This window comes from Neopelma chrysocephalum, unplaced genomic scaffold, assembly GCF_003984885.1.
Source record: "Neopelma chrysocephalum unplaced genomic scaffold, ASM398488v2 Primary Assembly neopelma1_138, whole genome shotgun sequence".
In the NCBI taxonomy this organism is placed as follows: Eukaryota; Metazoa; Chordata; class Aves; order Passeriformes; family Pipridae; genus Neopelma; species Neopelma chrysocephalum.
In genome coordinates this window covers 4735906-4758342 of record NW_020897800.1, presented here as the reverse complement: position 1 = coordinate 4758342, position 22437 = coordinate 4735906, and the positions used below count along the sequence as shown (strand labels likewise).

Sequence of the window (22437 nt, the reverse complement as noted above, 5' to 3'; positions counted from 1 at the left end):
TCTTAAGCCTTGCTCAGGCTCTGCTGACATCTTTCCAGAGGAGAGGGGAGGGGTTTCAGGGAGACACCTTGCTGTTTAATAAATAAAAGAAGAGATTCATAAAGTGTCTGGCAAGCACATTCCTCACATAGAAATGTTACGGAATAACACGGGATGAATAATAGAAAAGGTTATTGAAAAATTCATAATTTCCAAGCGCCAGTGAAGGCCAGGCTTCCATGCCGTTTATTTGCCTGTAGAAAAGTGATTAAAATATATATTATTGTCCTGTCTATAGGAAAATGTATTATTAAGTGGATACTGGCATGACATTTGAAAAATCCATTTCATTCCACTTAGTGGCGGGCGGTGGGAGGGGAAGGGGGGGGTCTTTCTCCTACTCTGGTGGAGGAAGGTTTTCAGGGCGTTCTAGTCAGGCCTTCAGAAAAAACAGTGAAATTATAAGAGGGGGGAGGGTTTAATTACAGCCCCCTGTGCCTCCCAGCAGCGCCCTTCGCTCTCCATTTTCGTGCCTTTTGCCTTAAAAGTGAAATGAGATTCCTGCACCTTTTATTTATGGCTTTAATTGCCGAGGGTGGGAAGCGAGGACGGGTGGTGGGTTTGTTCAGGGTGGGGATTGGGGTTTTTTTCTCTGTGGGTGGAAGGTTCTGCCGTGGTTTTGGGTGCTTTTCAGAGGTTCTCACTAGCTGACAGTCTCCTGATGTTGCCCTGGACATCAGCTCAACCTCAATGGCCTGGAAGCAGAGGGACTGTCCTGCCTCCAGGCTGTGCTGGTGACATCCAGGTTGTCACACTGGGCTCATCCCTCTTGTTTCTGGGGGCTTTGCAGTTGTTTTATAAACCTGAGTCCATGCACAGGCCATGCTTTCAGACCTGTCCTGGGCATTGACTTGTGGAGCTGGAGGATTTGGAGGTATTTTGGGGATGCTGACTGCATTTCTTGGGCTTGACCCCTCTCCTAATCCATGCAGGCAGCCCATGGGTGCAAAGAGGGGTGAGAAATTGTGCCGAGAAGTTTCCTTGACAAAATTGCCAGGGTTTTGATCAATATAACTGAAAATAGCTCCAAGTTATCCTCCTGGTCTTGTCCCCTTGGATAAGTTAGTGAGTGTCTCCCTGCTCCCTATGGAGGGTGGGTGCTTTGGGGATGGGTGGGATGCAGAGGTCACTGGGCAGACCAGGGCAAACCAGAGGGTGGACTTGTTTTGCACCCATGGGATCCTATTCCTACAGAACTCCACGTAAAAAAACACCTTTCCATTGGCAAAAGATACGGATCATCCAGCAGTTCAGTTTGGGACACTTGGCTTTTTTTCTCCAAGAGCAGCTACGTGAGATGGGCATTTTGGGTGGGAAAGTTGTACCATGAATAACCAGGAGCATTTTCAACACCCACTGAATTTGTCTGGGGACTAAAAGGCAAGAACTGTCCCCTCTGCTCCCTTCGTGTCCGTGGGGATGTGTCATTCCACATTAGCCTGGATCCATCCTCCAGAAGAGAGGTGGCAGCTTTGCTCCCCCCCTCCCTGCCTCAGATCTTGAGCAGAGTCTATATTTGCTGCGTTAATGACTCGGAGCCAATCTCCAGCTCCTCTTCAGTTTTATTCATAGATCCCATCTGGGACTGTCGGAAATAGAAAGGCAAAACCTGCAAAGAAGCCATGTGGCAGGAGAGGACATGAGGCAAGAGCTGCTTCTAAAAAGAAAGCAAGGCTTGGGATTGGCTTAAATCTATTCCTCAATCTGGAAGGATTTGCCACGTATCTTCAATTAAAACAATTTAAAAGACAGAGACGCTGCTTTTATGGTTTTAATGAAATGTTTTGATTTTGAGGGAGTGTTCAAAATTGAGGAGGGCCTTCAGCATCTCATATCTGGAGATACCTCCATCCATCCTTCCCTTGTGTGGAAAGGCTCAGACCCTGCCTCTCAAATTAGATAACTTAAAATACATAAAGCCAAGCGTGTCTGAGATGCAGAGGTGTTCATTGTGTAAAGCTCTTTAAATCTGCATGGAAAATCAGGCTGGGAGGACAGGAATATAGAGATCTCGCTGCAAAGGAGAACCTAATGTACCCAGAAGCCATTGATAGACTGTCTGATATCTGGAGTCACAGCTGGATGGGCAGCCTCTTCCTCTCCTGCCTGGAAAAGAGACCTCTGAGCAGGCACAGAGGCAGTGCCCAGGAAAAATGGCAATATTTGGTGATAAGGGGGCTGCAGGTCAGCGTTCACCTTGGAATTGTGAAGGATTAGGGGGGAAGGAGTGTGGGCAGGAGGAGGGATGACGACGTGGCAGCGGCGGTTCCATGGCCAGCAGGGGAAAGGACTGGACACAACTTTTGCAATCAGCAATCTCTCCTTGCTTATTTATTTTCCTTTTCTCCCCCACCCCGCCTTACAATGGCCCCCCCCTCGCCCCCCTTTTCTTTCCCTACCTCTCCCTGCCCAGCCCCAATACCCATCTTGGAGGATCTAAATTAAAATCTGTTATCATTTCCCGGATAATCCCCTTTGATGCCCTGAATGCAGCAGAATCTGTCCTGCTTCAACCTTGCATGTAAGTGCTGATAGCTTTTGAACAGCTAAATGGCTTTGTATATCTCATACAAATGTCTGTCTCATCCAGGAGCTGGCAAGCCCCGCGCAGGCGGCTGGGGAAGCTTTATGAGTTACAAGTGGAATTACTTTGGAGAGATGCTAAGGAGGCCAAACCTTTCAGAACACGTTCCCTTGGCATCTTCTGTCTGGCAGGGATGGGGTTTGCATTGTCTTAACCTCTCAGAGCAGCTAATTGCTGTCGTGGAGCTGATGCCGTTTGTCATCGGGGTTTTCCTGCATCCAGCTCGCTGTGCCAGCCCGGATCTGCCCCTTGGGGCTTGTCTAGAGATACGAGTTTGCCCCAGTCCAAGCTCCTCGTGAGCTCTGTTTTGAGGAGAGCTCGTGCAGGGACTTTATTCACATGTTTGGTGCAGAGCTGGGGGTGAAATGAGTGTTTCATAGAATCCCAGAATGGTTTGGGTTGGAAGGGACCCTAAAGATCACCTCATTCCAACCAACCCTGTCAGGACAGGGACACCTTCCCCTAGACCAGGCTGCTCAGAGCTGGTTTGTGCATCTCTACCCAGCCTGGCTCCTGGAGCAGTCATTGTCCCCAGCTCTGACCCTGATGTTCCCCCAGCAGAGCCGATGTTTGTGCTGGGGCTCCTGAGTTCATCCCCAGTGATTGACCACTTTTCCCTTTCCATCCCGCCTTTTCCCATCAGCGCTGGGGCTGTGGGAGCTCTGCCACACCCTCACTGCTCTGCCTGCCCTGGGGATCTGTGTTGTGCCCAGGGGTAAGGTGAGGGATGCTTCCATCCTCAAACCAGCCTGTCCCAGCACCACTCCTTGCAGGAGAACACAGAGCCTTGCAGAGGAGAGCTTCCCCCAGCAGGAATGGATTCCAAACCAGCTGGTGCTGGGAGCTGAGCAGGTTGCCAGTGTTCCCAGTACATCCCATGTCCATCACCTGCTTGTTGTGACTTAACCCCAGCTGGCAACTGCCCTCCAGCCCCAACCAGCACTGTGCTGCAAAATGCAGAGTGCAGCACAAAGCTCATTGCCTGGCAAAAATAAAAGCTTCTCCATCCAGGAGAGCAACCAGGAACCGCTGTAGGTGGTGACATCTTTGTGCCCCCTCTGAGGACCCAGAGAGATCTGTGGGTGTCTGGGGAATTCGGGGGGAAAAAATTCTGCAGGAAGCTGGTAATAGTTTGGTAATGGCCCGATGACATGAGCTGATGTGGCAGGACACAGCTGTGACTGGGAAGCATCTTCCCAGCTCTCCAGGATATAAAACTGCAGCCCCCTGCTCGGGGAGCGAAAAGCCCTGAGGAGAGAGAATTAAAGGGAAGCAGCCAAAGGGAAAGGGAGGCAGGGCTTTATTTTTAAAAGAAAAAAATAAATAAACCCTTTTTAGTTGCAATCACTTCTCTCCCATCTCTGCTTTGCTGCTCCTCTCTGGTGCAGAGCTGGATAATGGTGGGTCCGCATCCCTTGGTTAAATTGTGGGAGCATCAGTGATGGGTGGGGAGCTGCTGGGACTGCAGGAGAGGGGATGCTGTGTTTCTACACATCACCAGCCTCATGTTCAGCTCAGGGGAGAGGACAGGGCGCAGCCAGTGCCAGCTGCATTCATCCCTCAAAGCTGCCTGTTGAGCAGGAATTCATCTGCCAAATCGGCCGGAGAGCCGGCAAAGAGCAGCAGAGTGGACTTAACCTCCCACCTCTGCTTGTGCTTCCTCAACAGAAAAACCCCAAACAAACTGCTCCTGCTGAGCAGGGACTTTATCTGAAAGGAGGAGAATGCAGGCAGCTGCTGGCTCAGGGCAGGCAGCCCTGGCTCCTCCAAGTGTCCCCCCAGAAAGGAGGTTTCATCCCTGCTTGCTCCTTTCTCTCCAAAGGGTCTGAAATCTCCCAGCTGTGCCAGAAGGAGCTTCCCCTGGGAGGGGAACACAGGAGTTGAGGTGCCACGGATGGTGGGAAGCTCCCAGAGCTGGGGCAGGAGACAGGAGCTGACTGGGCAGTGTCAGATGGAGCTGTTCCCTGAGCTGTGGCACAGGTCTGGCACAGGATCCGACTCTGGATGGCACTGCCCTGCCTCCCTTCTAAGGAATGATGATTTTCCCCTTTGGACAGATGCTCATGGCTGGGGACAGCAGCTGGTGCTGTGAGTGCCTGCAGGAAGAGCAGGGCTGGATGCAGCCCATCCCTCTGGGATGGCAGAGCCGTGGGCACAGCGCCCGCCTTGCCCCGCTGACAAGGGCCAGATGTGAGTCCCTGTGGCTGGTGACTCTGCTCCAGCAGTGGCTTCTGCCAGTGATGCTCCAGGTGCCCATGGGCAAGGTCAGCTCTTCCCAGGGCTCTGCCTGGCTTTCTCCCCTCTGTGGAGCTGGGATCTCGCCAGGGAACACGGTGGTTGGTTATTTTCGGGCTTTGGGATCAAAGCTGGTTGCTGTTGGTCACGTGGAGGGCCTGAAGGAGGGCAGTTCCTTCCTTGGGGTGTGAGGATGCTGAGGGCAGAGATCTGAAGCTTGAACCCCCCAAATGAGCAGCGTTTCACGGGCTGCTGCTCTGGGGCACTGGTGCAATGAGCTGCTTCCATCCTCTGTATCCTCAGGGGCAGGAGCTCCTTCCCACTGATCCCTCTGCCTTCTCTGCTGCCTTCTCCCTGTGCTGAATCCAGAGGAAAAACAAAAAGCACTCACCCCCCCCTTAATGAACTCAGCATTAATCGCTTGTGTCAAATCCTTGTGCTAACAAGCTGAGGAAATCAAACAGGCCTCCCCGGGGAGAGCCGAGGAGTCAACACTCATCCATTAAAATGGTAATTTTGTATTTTTCACCGAGGCATTTGTCGCCTCTTGCCCTTGTGCTCTCGTTAGCGCTTTGGCCTTTAAATTATAGTGATTTTTTTTTTAAAAAAAAAAGAACAACTAAACCACAAAACCATCTCTCATCAACCTTCCTCCCTTCCTCCTCCTCATCCCGGGAATGCTGAGCCGTGTGCAGGGCGGTGCGTCTGCACGTGGGCTGTTATTTTGGCTTCAGTGATAACAACAAAGTGCTCATTGCTTCCAAGACAACTCCTTTTGTCCCAGGAATTCAAACAACCAATCCCATTCCCTCAAAAAAAAAAAAAAAGGTGACTTTTGAGCATTTTGCTCGAATCCAAGTAGGAATTTCTGGTCACCCTGTTGTTCGAGGGCTTGTAATAGTTTCTTGTTTGTGAGGTTTCTGGGAAATCATGGAGATATTTGCAAATCCCAAGGGGTTTTGCAGGTGTCTGAACACAGGAGGCCGGGGTTGGGAGCTGTTTGCTGCTCCCCTGGTTTTAAGAAGTTGGTGGGCGTGAGGTTTTATTAGGCCCGAGAAGGTGGACAAATGCAGCCTCCCTTCATCAGGTTCAATCAGATCTGGATTTTCAGCAAAAAAGCTGCTTTCTCCACCTGCCTCAGCTGCTCTAATGAAAGACATCACCTCTCCCCACAAACCTTGTGCTTCCTCCCCGTGGTGGTGGGAAGGCTGTTAAAGTTACCGTGCGTGCAGCAGAAAAACGAGGAGTTATTGAAACGCAGCATCTCCGGAGCAGCCCAGGAAGAGAGGAGCAAGCAGGAGCCACAGCGCTGATGCTCGGGAATCACACGGCACAGGGAAAGCCAGTTTGCTGCCCAAGTGCCTCCGTTTCCCCATCAACAGGAAAATATCCTTCCCGGTGAGATCACTGCCCTCTGAGCAACCTGGGCTGGTGGAAGGTGTCCCTGCCCATGGCAAGGGGTGCAACGAGATGAGCTTTAAGGTCCCTTCCAACCCAAACCATTCCATGATCCCATAATTCTATATGCATATGGAAAATGCCACGGGAGGCACAGATTGCTGTTGTGTCAGTGATGCTGAAAACAGACATGATTTCAAACCAAGATAACACTTGCTCGCTGTGAAACAGGCAGGGGCACAAGGGGCTGGGCTGGGATTTGTTTGCCTTTTCCAGCCTGGATAACTCTGCAGCTGAGGGACTGCTTCCTGCCACTGGAGTGGCTCGTTCCCTGGCTTTGCTGAGGCAGGAGGGTGCTGTGTTGAACCCGCAGCTCTTTGAGACAGGGGCCCTCTCTCATCTCTCACTCAGCACCGCAATTAATACCCGCTAACGATGTGTCAGGCGGCGCAGGGATGCGAGCGCGACGGCGGCGTTTCCCCGCGGATCCCGCCGGGTGGAATCCGATGAATAATCATGCCCGTCCTCCTCTCCCCACGCGGAAACATTCCAATAAATAAATAAAATAAATGACATCTTTTCATTTCGTTAGATTTTGTTTTATTTTTTTCTTTCCCCCTCCCTTTCTGTTTCTCATCAAAGCTCTCCCTCTGGTGAGCAATTTGCAGGCAGCGTGGCAGGAGCGGCTCCGAGGAGAGAGGATCTGCTGGAGTTGATGTGTTTTTCATCATCTCACTGTCCCATTTTCTGGGATGAAGGGGACTGGTATTGCCCTCCCCATACTGGTTTCTGCTTGTCATCATCCGGCTGCTCACCACATTCTCCTGGAGCTGGTTGTGCCTGGAAAACGGGAAGGGGGAAAGACACGAGTGGTCAGGAGGGGGCTTGATTTTACTAATCTGGTGTTAAAATTAGTGCTGGGGAGTGGATATCAGTGCAGGTCTGGCTGCAAAAGGAGCCGAGGGCGGCTGTGTGTGCACAGTGGCAGTGCCACGGACATTCCACAGGGCTGTGGAATCAGGATTAATGGCTCCAGCATCCTTCAAGCAAACTGTATCTCCGAGCGCTTTGTGGAGTTAAATGACACAGGACGGTGGGTAATATATGGTGTAAAGCGCCGAGAAACAGCAGCACAAAGATATGGCAGGGGGAATAAATTAAAGCCTTCCGTCAGAAAGCCAATAATGGGGAAAGGGGAGTGGAGAGGTGGAAACAAGGGACAGGATATTTATTTGCAGCTGAGGTGTGAGAGCAGTGGAGAATCAATGACTAGAACATACAGCACTTCATGCGTAGCACCAATATATACACAGCCCTGGCCAGATTTTGGGGGGGCTGGGGTGCCCCAATTCCTTCAGCCACTTTTGAAAGGGATGCACCCTGTGCCTGGCTCGTGGCACAGGCTCCTGTGCTGAGGTTTTTCCCGTGGCAGGTGGATTTTTGTTCGGTTTGGTTTTTTTCAGAGGTGCCGAGAGCTTCAAAATAGGTCTCCTTAAACTGCCTCAAGCTGGGTCCAGCTTTCCACCTCTCCAAGGTCAATCTTGCCCGGTCTCATCCAGCAGCTGCTATGAACCTCGTGGACAAAACTGGATTTAGCCTCATTCCATCCCCAAACCTCCTGAAGGAGGGAAATCTCATGCATCAAATTGGGAATGGGATGTTGAACGGAAATTTTTACACCATAAGTGAGATAGCAGCATAGTTGCATTGACTCCTTGGAGCCTAATCCACTTGGGAAGGCAAGGAATGAGCCCTCCATGCCCTGCAAGGATGTTGTCAGTCTTCATTTACGATTTATCCAAGGTCATATAGAGGAGTGGGACGATGCAGCATCTTTTCCGAGCCTGTTTTTATCGAGGAGGGACGAGAGGTAGAGGAAGGGGGGTGAGGTGAGGGAAAGAAGATCCCTCGTGCTCCTTGTTTGACAAGTTTGCAAAGCAGGAAGGGGGTTTTCAGGCGTCCTCACGTCCCTGGCTGTGCCAGGGAATGTGTCTCTCGTGCTCCCTGGCTCCCCTCACCCCCTCTGATAAGGTAATGAGATGCGAGTCTTTGGTGTGTTTGACAAGCTGGTGTCCTACAGCGCGGGAGCCGGGAGTGCTCAGAGGCTGGGAGAGGAGATTAATTAATGCTAAAAGACACAGTTTGATGTGGCAATGAAATTTCGATTATAATAATCTCTAATTATCTTGTAGCACAAGTGCCTCGGCTCTCCCAGGTGTCTTCCCCAGTTTGAAATTGTTATTTGTCAGCATCAAAGGGAGAGGGGAGCTGGTGCAGGGCGTGCACGTGTGGTCCCTTGGGACGGGGAGCCCAACTTCTGCCAGGGATATCCCTCAGTGGGAATTGTCTGTCTGCTTCCATGGATCCCATCAGTGCCTGCTGTCCCGAATCAGGGCAAAACAGGGAATTTTTGGGGTCTTCAGTGCACTTTCCATAGGGTGTAAGAGCACAGGGAGGCAATCTGAGGTCTGTGCAGATGTTTTGTGGCACTTCCACTTTTTACTTTCCAAAGTGTGTCAATCAACCATCTGGTCCCTCATGCCCTTTTTTTTTTTTTCCCTGATAGTTTTTACTCAAAATCAGCTCATTCCCAGGGAGAACTTTGGTCTTGACAAAACGACACTTCGCCCAGGAAAGTCATTTCCTTCAGCTGCTTTATTGCCTCTCCTCCAGGCTAAGCAAGCTTTAAAATCATCCTCCTCTCCCATCAGCCTGAGCCCTTCTATTCCCAACGTCTTCAGCTGTGACCTGTCCCTTCCCAGAGGGATCCAATGGCCTTTTGAGAGGTCCCTGGGAGTGGGGCTGGACAGTCACGCTCCGTGCACTGAATAGCAGATGGACACACTGGCATCTCTGGGAGCAGGAATAATTGGCTGCTCTGCTCCTGAGGGTTGTAGAGGGGGTCTGTGCTGCTCTGAATCATATTTATCTACTTAAAACAGTCTCAGGAGATGAAACATGTTGGGTTTGAAGTCGCTGCCCCCGGGGCGTGCTCGCCATACAGAGGCCCCGGTGCTTCTCAGGGCTGCAGGCAGGAGACATCCTTTAACCACCTTCAACTCCCCCAGCCCTGCAAATCCTTCCCTGGAGCACCTGGGAGCCTTCCTTCCTTCCCAGGAGCTGCAGCAGGAGAGGGGAAGATGGGGGTGCCTCACTGAGCCCAGGGTGGGAAGGGGTCCAGTGTGTTCCTGTTGTCTCTGTCATCGTTGTAAGATGCAAAAGGGTGGGGAAAAAACACCTTTTCCAAAGCCTTTCCTATTCTTTCACCCTTATGGTTGATGGAAAACCTCCCTTCAGCCCCTCACTACCCTCCCATGCAGCTCCAACCCCCTCCAAGCTGCAAACAGCATCCTGCATCCCACCCTTGCCCTTCAACACCTCTGGAGAGGCAGGAAAAGCAACACAAACCACCAAAAAAATCATCCCCAGGTGGGTTGTTTGGAGTCACAGATCTGTTTGCAAATGAGCTTGGGGGCTCGCTGGGTAAAAAAAGGGCATGCTTGGTGAATCCCATTTCACTTCCCCAGTGAGCTGAAAAACTCCTGGATAATGGGTTATGAGTTGTAGATCTGTTTGATTGCATTGTTGCAAAGTGGGAATTGTTTTGCAACATAGATTCTTAATCACTGAGGCATCTGTGATTGAATGCGTCGAAAATTGGTTGAAATTGGAAGTTAACTATACTGCAGACAGCTTATTCTTGTGTATAATTGAAAATAAATTCTAATACTCCTCTTGAAAAGGGCTGCCAGGAGGAAATTTCCAGCCTTGTCCTCTCCTCAGCCCCCTCCTCTGAATCCACAAAACCTCTCTGCTCTCCTCGGAGCCTTTTCCTCTCCGGCCTGTAGAGCTGGGGAAGAAAAGCCAATCTCTGCATGTCACTCTCTGCATCATCAGCTGTAAAATAGAGAACTTGCAAATAGTTCCTGGGGATGGGAGGGGTGGAAGGAATTAGAGGATCAAGACACTGGGATCAGGGGCTTGTTTTCCAAATAGTTCTGTTCTTCCCTGGAGTGTTCACAGTGTTCACAGAATCCTGGAATGTGTTGGGTTGGAAGGGACCTTAAAGCTCATCTCATTCCACCTCCTGCTGCAGGCAGGGACACCTTCCACTAGTCCAGGTTGCTCCAAACCTTTCCCAACCTGGCCTTTTACACTTCCAGGGATGTGGCAGCCACAGTTTCTCTGGGCAACCAGACAGCATTTCCCTCCTGTAAGGGTTTAGTGATGGAGGTGAAGTCACCTGCAGCTCCTCGTTGCTCTCTCTTAATTCAGCATCCAAGGGATGCCCTGTGGAATTGAAAATTAACCAAATTAAGCCTGATGCAGGGGAATTTTATATCCATAATAAAATTTTAGTGGGGATGCAACCGCCCTCATGAGACCTCCTGCCCCAAGTCATTACAGAGGCTGAGAGTTTAGCAAACCTCAGGAAAAATGAACTGTTCCAGGGAATCACGTCATCTGCCGCAGTCTGATGTGGGGTAGAAACCTTTGGCAAGGTGGTTCCTGCAGTTCCCAAGGGACAGCAATGGGTAATCCAGGTCTCAGTGCACCACAGGGTCTTTAGGGAGGAGACCAGACCTCTCCTACCCCACTTCCAGGTGACTTTTCCATCCTCATCCCACCAGAGCACCTCCTTAGGACTGCAGAACAACCCCCTGCCTCGCCGTGTTCCCCCCAGCCACTTCCATGGCTCCTCATGCTCCGGGAATTTGTGGGTTGGGGATGGTGATGCACACAAAAGGTCCTGCCTCACTGCTTTATGAAGCCCAGAGGTGAAAATCAAATGGTTCCCTGTGTCTTCCAAGCTTTTGGGAGTCTGCTGGGGGTTATTCTTCATGGGATGAGAGGTCAGTTGTGCTTGACAAAGGGAAGGGACTTTGGTGGGTTTTTTTCCTCGCACTGATCTCGAGCTATTTTTATTCCCTTTTCTCCCCTCGTGATGGGCCAAGGCATCAACAGGGAGCTTTCATGGCCTCCTTTCGGAGAGGGCTTTGGAGCAATTGAAGAGATGGGTTATTGTTAAGTCCTCATCGTGCTGAAGATGCTTTGAATTTGATTCCACACCTGGACCCGCTCACAATCCAAGCCTGGACCACCAAAGACGAGAGGGCAGGGCAGGACCCCAGGATGGGGAACAAAGAAATGAAAAGCTTTCTTTGTGTGTGCGTATTGACTCACCTTTGGTTGCTTGGGAAAAGCAGGTTGGAGTTTTCTGTGCTTCCCAGAAAACTTTGGGCGATGCTGATGCCTTTTGGAATAGTACCGTGACTTTTACAGGGGATAACTGCTGTTTAAAGCTGGATTAACTATGGAATCTTCATTATTACTTAAAATTATTATCCAAATTTGGTATTTGACATCTTTTAGCACAGCAAGGAAATGAGGCAAGCAACGACCCAAACTCAACCTGAGCTTAGCTTACATTAGAAAAGTTACACAGAATCAAGTAAATTGATTTTAAATCAATTTATTTAAAATGGTGCAAACTCCTAATACAGACAGAACTAGTTTAACCTTTGCTTAAATTGATTTTGCTTGCAACAGTAAATTACCAAGTGAGACTGAAGTGATTTAATGGAGGGTTAAGCCTGTTTAAGTGTGTCCATTTTCAGGGGTTTCATTGGTTTGGAGAGTGAGGGTGGCCCAGTCACTGGGAGACCTCAGGAAACCTGATTTTCCTTTCTTTCTCTGCCACAGATGTTGTCAAATTCTCCTCTCTGGGGCTCAGTTTCCTACGTGGGATGAGGGATTATAACTTTTCCTGTTTGTAGGAGCATTGTTGTGGTGAGAAGCACCTTGGAGGGGGTGTCTGTCCTGAAAAAAATAGCTGCTACTTCACTAACTCAACTTAAAATAATGGTAAAGTAGCTGCTAACAGTTTTAATTTAATTAGTAAAGCTAAACCAGGGCCACCTTTTGGGTTGCAGGATGGAAAAACAGACATTGTTAAGGGTCTAAGCCCCAACCCTGCACTGCCAGTGTCCATCTTCCATCCATCAGCCTCTGGATTTGAGGATGCCTTGGGGCATCTCCTCCAGGATGGAGAGGGCTGCACACTCCTCAGTCCTATGTCACTTTGGTTGTGACATTTGTTTTTTAAGGCCTTGTTTGAAGAGGTGGAGGGAGCTGCTGGGGATGCCTCAGCTTAGGCCAGCTCCCCCAAAGCTCCCCAAGGCTGAGTTTAAGCTTGAGGTGGTATTTCTGTAATGCCAGAGCAGCTCAAACCTGGATCTTTGGACCTGGAGCAGCCTCAGTTCACTTGTACAACTGTTTTCCAGTGGATAGTAAATCCGTGTGGCTTGTCTGGGAGTGATGTGATTTGAATTAATCAAAATGCTCAATTGCAGGAGGAGAAAAAATATCAGGTCCAGATTGACAGAAGCAATGGAGTGGTGATAACTGTGTTATAATCCAGTGGCTGAGGACTTCGAGCAGCCACCTGAGAATCAATCCTCCTTTTTTTTGTTGTTTTTCTGGGGAATTTGAACCCTCAGCTCGCTGGGAAGCGCGGAAGGATGTTGGCAAATGGGACATGCTGGGCTGGCCTCCTGCTCGGAGCTCTCTGCTTTGTGTACCAATAGGTATTTATTAATTAGGAATCCGAGTGGCTCCCTCGTTCAGGGGTTAGGAGGCTCACTGGGGAAGCTCTGGTCCCTATTCTCATTAAGGTTTAATTATACAAAGTAAAATATCATCAACAGGAGGGAGCAAGGCCCCCTGAATGCTGGATGAGGGGGTGGCTGGCAATGTGCCGGCACGCGGGAGACGGACGTGGCTTCAGGTCCCTGTGGATGGGGGAAGATGAATGGCTCCCATCTGGAATGGAGGGGCTTGGGGCCTTGTCCCTTCTCCCCACTGAAGAGCTGTGGTGCCAGTTTGAGTGCCCACCCTGCAGTGGTCTGTGATGCCAGTTTGAGTGCCCACCCTGCAGTGGTGGTGGGTATAGGACAGAGCTACAGCCTCTGGGGTCGGTCGCCGAGCAGGTATCGCTGTGGGATGATTGGCAAACGATCCCAGGCTGCTGTTAACTCAAATATCCATCTGTGTGCATCCCAGGAGCCCATCAATTCAAGGGATAATTAGTAGCTGCCACACAGAAAGCAGCGGGGCACTCACCATTTTCACTTGAGGTTCGGAGCATCCTCTGCCCAGGCAGGGCAGGGCTGGGGAGGGAGGGTGGGTCGGTTCCTCTCCCCTTGGAGCACATCTGTCATCCCAGAGGATGGGAGGACTCAGGGAATGGCGTGTACATGGATGGCTTCATTCTGAATTGGAGAAATGGTGCTTAGGGAGTGAAAGCAACTCGCTGAGGAGTCACCCCGAGCTCTTGCTGCCTGCAACCTTTGCCTGTGCTTCATCTCCGGGTCTTTTACCACCACAGGCACCTTGATCCTGGTTTTTACAATGTGGAAACTGAGGCGAGGTGCTAAACAGCGGTTTTACTGCCAAGATAAGGACAAGATTCCTGATTTTCCTGCTGCTCAGATCACCAGGGGGCAGGTTTCATTCCCAGGGCGGAGGCAGCTGGACATCGGAGCTGGGAGGAGCCAGGCGTTAATGAGTTCACGTTTTGGAAGTGCTCCCGACTCTTCAGGTGAAAGTTGCTCTCCAGGAGAAGTGCAAAGAGCACTGATTTGCATTCTTATTGCAGGCAATATCCATAGGGAGAGAATGTCAGAACAGCTGTTATGTCAAATTACCTTCCTCCAGTAACAGGGGATTTTATCTGTCATCTCGTGGAGGGCAGAGGCACTTGCACCCCTTGGGGGAAGCCTCGCTGTGCATATTTTTTGCATCTAGTGCTTTGTGGAGTGATTTAGTGGAGCCCAGCATGGAGCAGGGTGAGGGATGGAGAAGAGATGGAGCAGAGCAAAGAGGACAGGGCAAGAGCTGGGATCAGCTCAGGTGCTCCTTTTTCCCATCACTTCCCCAGGATGATGCCCAGCTCCTTCCCCCTCCTGGCCTGTGGCAGCATCTCGGTGTGTCCTGCATCGTGAAGCTTTTATTGCAGCCCTTCCATGTAATCACTTCTTAATTAACTCAAGCGACGGCTTTATTTCTTGGAGCTCATTTCCAAAGGCCTCATTTTATTTCTGTGCAGAATTAATATTTTACGTTTTCCTGCTCGGAAGAGGCGCCTGCATCCCCCCGACGGGGGGAGAGGAGGAAGCTGAGCCAGCACAGCTCCTCGCACCGAAAGGTTTCTGCTGCCGTCTGTGTTTTCCCAAGCAGCCATCAAGTTCTGGTGATCATTTGCAGGGAGGAAAAAATAAAAATAAAAGCAAGTGTGGATGGGGATGGTTAAAAGGCTCCATCTGGACAGTGCTAAGGAGGGGCGATGGCAGCAGGACTTGGCCCAGCCTGGCCTCAGTTGTTCCCGTCGCAGCCAGGGGACACATAGTGGGAATAGTTTTATATTTAAGCAGGATTTGGGGGCTTGCAAGAGCCTCCCAATGTCCTTTGTACCTGTTGGCTGTGCAGTGAAGCCCTGCAGCAGGGGGATGCTGGGTGTGGGTTCGGTGCATCCGGACTCTGCATGTGGAGGGCTGGATTTGGGCAGGGATTGTCCTTTGGTTTCGTGCTCCTACGGGCTGTGATCCAGGGCAGGGCTGCTCTCTCTCCCCTCCTTATCCAGCCAGGAGACCCCCAGGCAGCCCTGCCCTCCCACAAAACCAGTTCAGGCTCAGCTCAGGCTGGTTTTGTGCCTGGAGATCCCATCCTCAAGCTCCAAGCCGACAGTGGATTCCATTCCCAACAACTCATCGTGCCTCAGTTTCCCCTTCCACAAAGTCGTGCTGGTGCTTTTTCTTGAGGTGCTTTGAAACCTGTCGATGTCCTTAGGAGAGCAAGGTGCCCGTGCTGCTGCCCACGTGGGTGGCTCCAGCCTGGCCATGCCTTTTGCTCAGGACAGCTCAGAGCAGGGTCAGGCCCAGCCGTGTCCGACGGGATGTGCCCCTTCCCCAGCCCCTAATCCCAAGTGCACAGCCCAGCCCTAAGCTGCTCAGGGGCTTTAGGCCTCTAAATAAGCTTCACATGGGACAGGGCACTCCAGGGAGAGGGCCACGAGCAGAACTGGGTGCCCCCAGCCAGGTGAGTCAGGGAGCCCCAAAATAGCCACAGGCTGGGTCAGATGGGCTGGATGTCCCCAGCCTCTTTTTAAGAACTTTGGGATTAAATCTCATCCCCCAAATCCCAGCCTGGAAGCTGTGACTCACTCCTGCAAGGGCCAGGACATCCAGGCTCTGTTCCTCATCCCCTGACAGGCACCCCAGGGGTGTGACTGTGCCCTGCACCCCTGGGTGACACAGGTTTAAATGTTCTGTGTTATTAATTGTAACAGCTGGATCCCACTGACGAGCTTTGATCCATAATTCCTTTGCTGTGCTGTCATTCCATGCTCCAAACAGAAAGAAAGAGTCTGGAGCGAGTTAAGCTCTGGAAGTGAGGCAGAGGGACGCTGGGAGAGATATTAAATCTCTGTAGCCTTTCAGAGGCTCCATAATTCATAATCCTGAAACGCGCAGGCTGATAATTGCCCTAATCACTGGAGAAACATGGCCAAAATGTACTGAAATAAGCCATAAAACTCATTACAAGATAACAAGATTCTATCTATTCTCGGAGGTCGCGTTAAAGCTCGGCAGGTCAGGGAGTTAATCACCTCCTCCAGCAGAAGCGATGCCGATAAGCAGCGGCACAAAGCCCGTCCCTGCCCGGATCCCGGGATATCCCCCCTGCCTCCCAGAGGGATGGAAAAGGGATGGGGTGCAAAGGGGTTGGGGAAGGTGGTGTGTGGTCACTGGTGTTCAGCTCAGCTGGGAAGAACTTTCCTTGGGGAGAGAAGAGACGGGGCTGAGGAGGATGAGTTTTCCCTTCTCGTGGGAGAGGTGATGCTTCCCACACCGTCTGCCACTCCTGTCTCCTAAAATCCTAGAATCCTGCAATCCTACAATTCCAGAACGGTTTGGGTTGGAAAGGACCTTAAACACCATTTAGTTCCACCCCCCTGCCATGGGCAGGGACACCTTCCATTAGCCCAGGTTGCTCCAAGCCCCATCCAACCTGGCCTTGGACACTTCCAGGGCTGGAATGACCCATCTTGTATTTTCTGCTGCTTTGAACAAACAACCCAGCCTTGGCAAAACACACTTTCAGAGAGGGATTCCTCTACAAAATCTTTTGCAGGGTGTGATGCTGTGTGCCCTGCTTTTCAGGGATTGGTGATTCAGATGCTTTCTTCCCCTCCATCCCTCCTGCTGCGTACCCACTTTGCTCAATCCCAGCTCTGTGCTGTGCCTTGTCTTGGGGGGGGGAGTTTTAAATGATCACTGCTTGGGGTCATCCATTTTGGCTCCTGTTTTGGACATTCTGGAAATGTCCCTGTTAGGGATCTGTGTGACAGGAGCCCTCAGAGGGGCAGTGGAAGTGGCTGCAGGTGCTCCCCCATCACGGAGTAGCCGCGTTCCGGCCCCTCCGGCAGCTGCCTCCCCGCTGGATTTGTGGTGATGGATCCTGGGCACGCAGCTAATCCATAATCCTTGCTAAATGCTGCTGATGAGTCAGTGCTCATTTAACATGAAATAGCCCTCCTGTGAAATCCATCTCCTTGGATTTAGCACAGCTACTTGTTGACTAAATATTAATTGGTTATTAAAAGTGTCGGTGAGGGGGAAGAAATTCTAAGTTTCCCCAGGGCTGTGGGTGGTTCTGTCTCCTGTGGACGTGCCTTTTCCTGGTCCCTGTACACAGGGATCCTCCTTCCTCTGGTGCCTGAGCCCTCCTTGCCCAAATTTGTTATCTTCCTTTTATTCACCACCCTGGGCCTTCAAGAAACTCCAGAGAAAGGAGCCAAGGTCCCTGTACTGATAGTAGCTACACCTCAGCACATCCCTCCTTCTCTGAGTTAATCCTCCTTCCTTTTCCCTCTTTTTCTTATGGATTTTTAAAAAAATGATTAGTTTTTCCCTCTATCTTGCCTCAGGGGTTAAAATGCAACAAGAGGCAACAAGGACAAGGGTTGATACATGGGATACTGGGGAGCAAGAGGGGCTGGGAGGAGGGAGAGGGGTTTGGGGATAGTCAAGTGTCCTCTGGTGTCTTCCAAATCCACCAAATCCTGCTGTGGATGCTGGAGGGAAGCTGTGAGGAACCAGGAGAGCTGTGCCTTCCCCTCCATCCCTCTGGAAATGCAGGACATGTGGGAGATTGCCAAGCCTAGAAGGGGACAAGAACCAGAACATCTCCTGTCCTGATGGAATGGGGGGGACCCTAGACCCTGGATTTATTTACAGATGTTGGAAAAGGGGATTGTTGCTTGAAGATCAGCAGTAATACTCCCTAAGGGACGCAGTATCCCTCTGTGTTGCTGCTTGGGAAGGATCCATTCACTTTGCTGTGGCTGGAATGGGGTGTTTCAGGCAAAGAACTGGAAGAAATGTGTGTATTTGGTTGTCCAGAGGAGGGTGACCAGTGGCTCTGCCCTTGGTGCTGCTCTGAGCAGACCCTCCTCAGCATCCCAGGGTCATCTGCAGTGATTTTGTCGTGGACAAGCTGCAGGGCAGGATTTTAAACAGGAAAATCATGTCAGATGGAAAAACACATTGTTTTTTTTCGGTACAAAATGAATAAAAGGAATGCTTTTTGTGTGCCTGCCGTGGACCTGTGCCCTGCTGGGTGACAGGAGCAACAGTTTAAAGCTGTCATGGCTTTTCTGTCCCTGAATCCTCACTCCTGTTCCAGGAGGGATAGCAGGGAGCCCCGTGGGTCCTGCAAATGAAGATCCCCACAGGTGCAGAACGTGTTGTATTGCCCAGTGTGAAAAATCAATAAATATGCTGGCTGCAAAAAAAAAGCAACAAAACCACAGAAAACCCAACCCAAAAACCACAATAAACATGAAAACTTGCTACAAGGCAGGGATAAGGGAGAGCAAGAGCTCCTCTCAAAGGAATAGTTGTTGGAGAGGGAGATCTTAGGAAGCTGATAATAAAGCAAAGCACTTTGCTGGGGAGGTGGAACAGGATCAGAGCAGGGATGCTGCAGGCACCCAGCAGGAGGACACATTCCTGCTGAAAAGGTTTTTACCCTCATCCCGTTCTTTTTTCCAGAGGGTTTTTCCTCACAGTCCCACTCCAGCTTTGCAGTGGGTCAGTGGAAAGGGGCTGTGGTCCCTCCCCTCGTTGCCGGAGCATCCCAGTGCCTGGACTGGGGGATGCTGGGCACCTTCCCGGCGTCGGTGGGACTCTGTCCCCATCTAGCGATGGCTGTGCCGTGCCTGGCACTGCTGCAGCTTCCCGGATTTTGCTTGGCTGTGATGGGAACAAGCTGAACTTGACCCCTGCCTTGACCTCCCTGCACCAAACCCTCACCAGGCAGCGGGAGAGAGGAGAGGGAACCCCCCCCCCTCAACCACTTCTGCTCCTAAAGCTCCAAGTGAGGAGAGCCCAGGAGCTGAAGGGGAATAGGAGCAGCCAGGCTGTCACCACTGCTGATTTTAGGATGAACAAGAAACCAGGAATTCATTTGAATGGGGTTCATTTGCCAGCTCTGGGTTGGAGAGCACTGAGGTTGTGGAGCATCTTCTGAGCAAGGATCAACCTCAGGTCCTTGCAGGCCAGAAAAAGGGGTTTATGTCTCCTGTCCCCACGAAGGAGGGGTTGGGATGTTGGGAGTTTGTGGATCCATCAAGGGGAGGAGGAGGAGGGGGGTGAGGATGGAGCACTGGCAGCCAACTGTGACATTGCAGGCGCAGGGATGGAGGTGATGGAACGCTCGGAGCCTCCCGGCGGGAACAGGGAATGTTGGGCCGTCTCAGTCTGGTGCTCTGCAATAAAACCCCGTCGCCCATCACAAGGGCAATGGGTTGAGTCAGTCTGAAGCAGGAGGATTTCTGTGCGGTGCTTCTCTCGGTACCAGCCATGAACCTACAAATCTCCCACAGTCCTGCAATTCCAGAGGGATGGAGGGGAAGGCACAGCTCTGCTGGTTCCTCACAGCTTCCCTCCAGCAGCCTCCAGCATCCACGGCAGGATTTGGTGGGATTTGGAAGACACTAGAGGACACTTGATTACCCCCAAACCCCTCTCCCTCCTCCCAGCCCCAATATCCCATGTATCAACCCTTGTCCTTGTTGCCTCTTGTTGAAAGAAGGAGAGAGGGAAAAACTAATCATTTGCTTAAAAATCCATGAGAAGAAGAAGGGAAAAGGAAGGAGGATTAACTCAGGGAAGGAGGGATGGAGTGTTGCAGAGACCAGGACACAGCAGGACGTGCTCTCCTCCCTCCAGAGCATCCGTGCTGCTGCATTCAGGCTGTCCCTGTCACCACTGCCACATCCCAGCATATGGGAGAGGCATATGGATGGATGCAGGGGTCCTACAGCTGTTCCACCCGCTCCCTGTGGGATTTAACACAGTGCTCAGCCTAAATGAATAACCCCCACCTCTTAAATACACCCTCAGCTTTCCCCTTCAGGCAGCACACGGGACTGCAGAGGCTTTGCAGAGGGATCAGGAGGGGTGAGACCAAATTTCTCCCCTTCCCATTTGGAGCAAGTGAGGCTGTACATCCCCACAGGTTTGAGAGGTTCAGTACAGAGCTCATATGTGTGCTGTAAAGGTGGGCAGGTGGATGGATGGGGGTAATAAAACTGCTTTTTATAACAAATATCTCTTCTTGGCACTCAGCTTTCCTCAGGGGTAGGGCCTGTTAGGCTGCAGGCAGCACTGGAAAAGGTGGGGTTGGGAGAATTTGACTTCAATCATTCAGTAATGAGCTGTAGAAAGCTCTTCTTTGAGTCCTGAGCTGCAGGAGGAGCAGGAAAACTTCCAGGGCTGCCCCTGTGCTTGGATTCCTCATCCCTTAAATGGGATGTGCAAAGATGAGGCCACCAAAGTGCTCAGCTCAGGAACATTTGAGATTAATTCCTCCATGTAACAGGGTGCCCAGAGAAGCTGTGGCTGCCCCATCCATGGAAGTGTCCAAGGCCAGGTTGGACGGGGCTTGGAGCAACCTGGGCTAGTGGAAGGTGTCCCTGCCCACAGCAGGGGGTGGAACAAGGTGGACTTTCAGGTCCCTTCCAACCCAAACCAGTCTGGGATTCTCTGATTTCACCTCCTTTATCTGATATTTTGCTTTTCTCCAGCTCTTCCCTTCGCCCCCTCCGAGGGGAAGCAGCCGTGTGCACACGTGTGGCATCGCCTCAGCAGGGAGCAAAAAAAAAAAAGCCATATCAGAGGGAAAACTGGACCCAAGGAAACCTTTGAAAGTAGAGAGTCCTTTAAAAGAGTTGGGAAAAAAAGAAGAAGGGAAGTGGGAGGAAAATATCTTTCAATTTTTGCCATTTCAAAGCTCTAAGCTGACCTGATTTCAAAGAATACGAGTGTAATACTTTCCCTCTTTCTTCTCTCTTTTTTTTTTCCCCCTAATAGGGAAGTGACATTTTATTCTACTTATCCTTAAGGCAAAGTTGGATTATTTTTTTTTTGAAGTGGGGAGGGGGGATAAGACGTGCAGGGAAGGAGCCACACAGGCACAGCAGCTGGTGGCACCGGGAGAGAGGGATCCCAAAACCACCCAGGTACGTGACTCCAGCGCCCCAGGGAAGGGGGTCCCAGCCATGAACCTGCCCCTGGGGGACACCAAGCCATCCCAAAATCCTCTGTTGTGTCCAGTTTTGAGGAAAATCCTAGGGAAAATCTTCCAGAGGGGCCTTCCCGGCAGCCGTTGGGAGATGCTGGTGGGCAGGAGAAGCACGTGCCAGGGGGGAAGGATTGTGGGAGTGGGATTTGCTCCGTGGTTTTGGGTGCTGCCATGGGTTGGATGTGCTAAGGATCAAGGGTATGGATGTGGAGGCTCACTGGCATTTTTGCAGCCTTGTATTAACAATGTTGGGTGATGGTTTGGTGCTCTGGCACAGGGGAAAAGCAGGATGGATCTGGAAATACACCCAGTTAGCGCATGGAAATGCTGCCTTAGCTCCTGGAATATGTATTGCAATGGCACTGGACATCTCCTTGTGCATCCCTCTCACCCCTAAAAGCTCCCAGTTATGGCACCTGCCTTACTCTTGTATTTCTGGGCTGTTGCATGTGGGGAGCACGTCGTGAATCCCTGGGATAATTTATTGGGAGCTCGTTTTGCTGATGGTCTGCGGCAGGAATGAGGTAATTTCTTGGGGGCCTTTCCAGGCTGATCTTCCGTGAGTGTGCTGACTCCTCCTGAAAATTTGGCCTGGCAAGACAACCTGAATTACAGCAGCAAATGCCCTGGGCTCCATCCAGGGGAAGAATTATTGTTCCCTGCCCCGTTTTGCTCTGCAGCCGGATGTCTTCATAGCCACAGGAACGGGACACGGCACTGCTGAGTGGGAATGCGGCTGCAGGCTGAGCTGGGGAGCCTGGAAGGGACAAAAAAGCCTGTAAACAAGAGCAGGAACCCCTTCCTAAGCAAACAGCAGCACATCCTTTCTCCCAGCATCCCTGTGGGGGAGTGTGGAGCAGCGAGTTGTAACCCTTGTTGTCAGCTCGCTCTTTATTTTTCACCTCCAGTTCTGCTCCTCGTAACCCTCATTGACCACTGGGTCACAATCCCACCCTCCCTGCTCCACTGAGCTGATGCTCCAAGGGTTATCCCAAAGCCTGGCTCTGGCTGAGCTGGGGAAACACGTGGAAATCTACATTTTTTGACTCAAATGGAAGGCAGAGCTAGGAAAAGAGGCTGGAAGAGAATAAATATGGGCCACGGAGATCACAGGCCTATATGGAGTTGTTTTGCCCATGAAATCCTACCCCAGGTTTGCACGGGTGTGCAGCTCCCTGGGACTCTCTGAGATTGCTGTTGTTCATTGTGGGGGAAATGTTTTTTAAGCCATATCCCTGTTTCTCATCTGCTTATTACCAAAAAGGAAGTGTCAAACCCTTTTCCAAGCATGTTTTGCTGTTCCATTGTGGGGCTGTCAGGAGGAGCAGGGATGGAGACATGGGTAAGAGACAAGGAGCTGAAGCACGTTCCTGCAAACACTTAATTAGTTGTATTAAAAACATAAATTGAACCGTTTTGGGGGGAGCTGGGAGGGAAAGAAAGGTTTGAAAAAAGTCAATGTTTTGATTTCCGTGTTGAACTTTGGTGTTCTTTTTCCTCCCGCCCGGATTTGCAGAACAAACGGGAAAATAGAA

General features: G+C 51.0%; 1 protein-coding gene across 2 annotated transcripts in view; it reads left to right on the top strand.

Moving 5' to 3' along the window:
• Positions 1-22437, top strand: part of LOC113975537 (protein CEPU-1) — a 353640-nt gene that overhangs the window by 101144 nt on the left and 230059 nt on the right. The window contains exon 1 of one of the 2 annotated variants that reach the window (XM_027699672.1): positions 20793-20840. The exons of the other annotated variant lie outside the window; for it this stretch is intronic. The gene's annotated coding sequence lies outside the window, so the exon portion shown is untranslated. Of the gene's footprint in view, positions 1-20792; positions 20841-22437 lie in introns of those variants that run through there. 2 annotated transcript variants of the gene reach the window in all.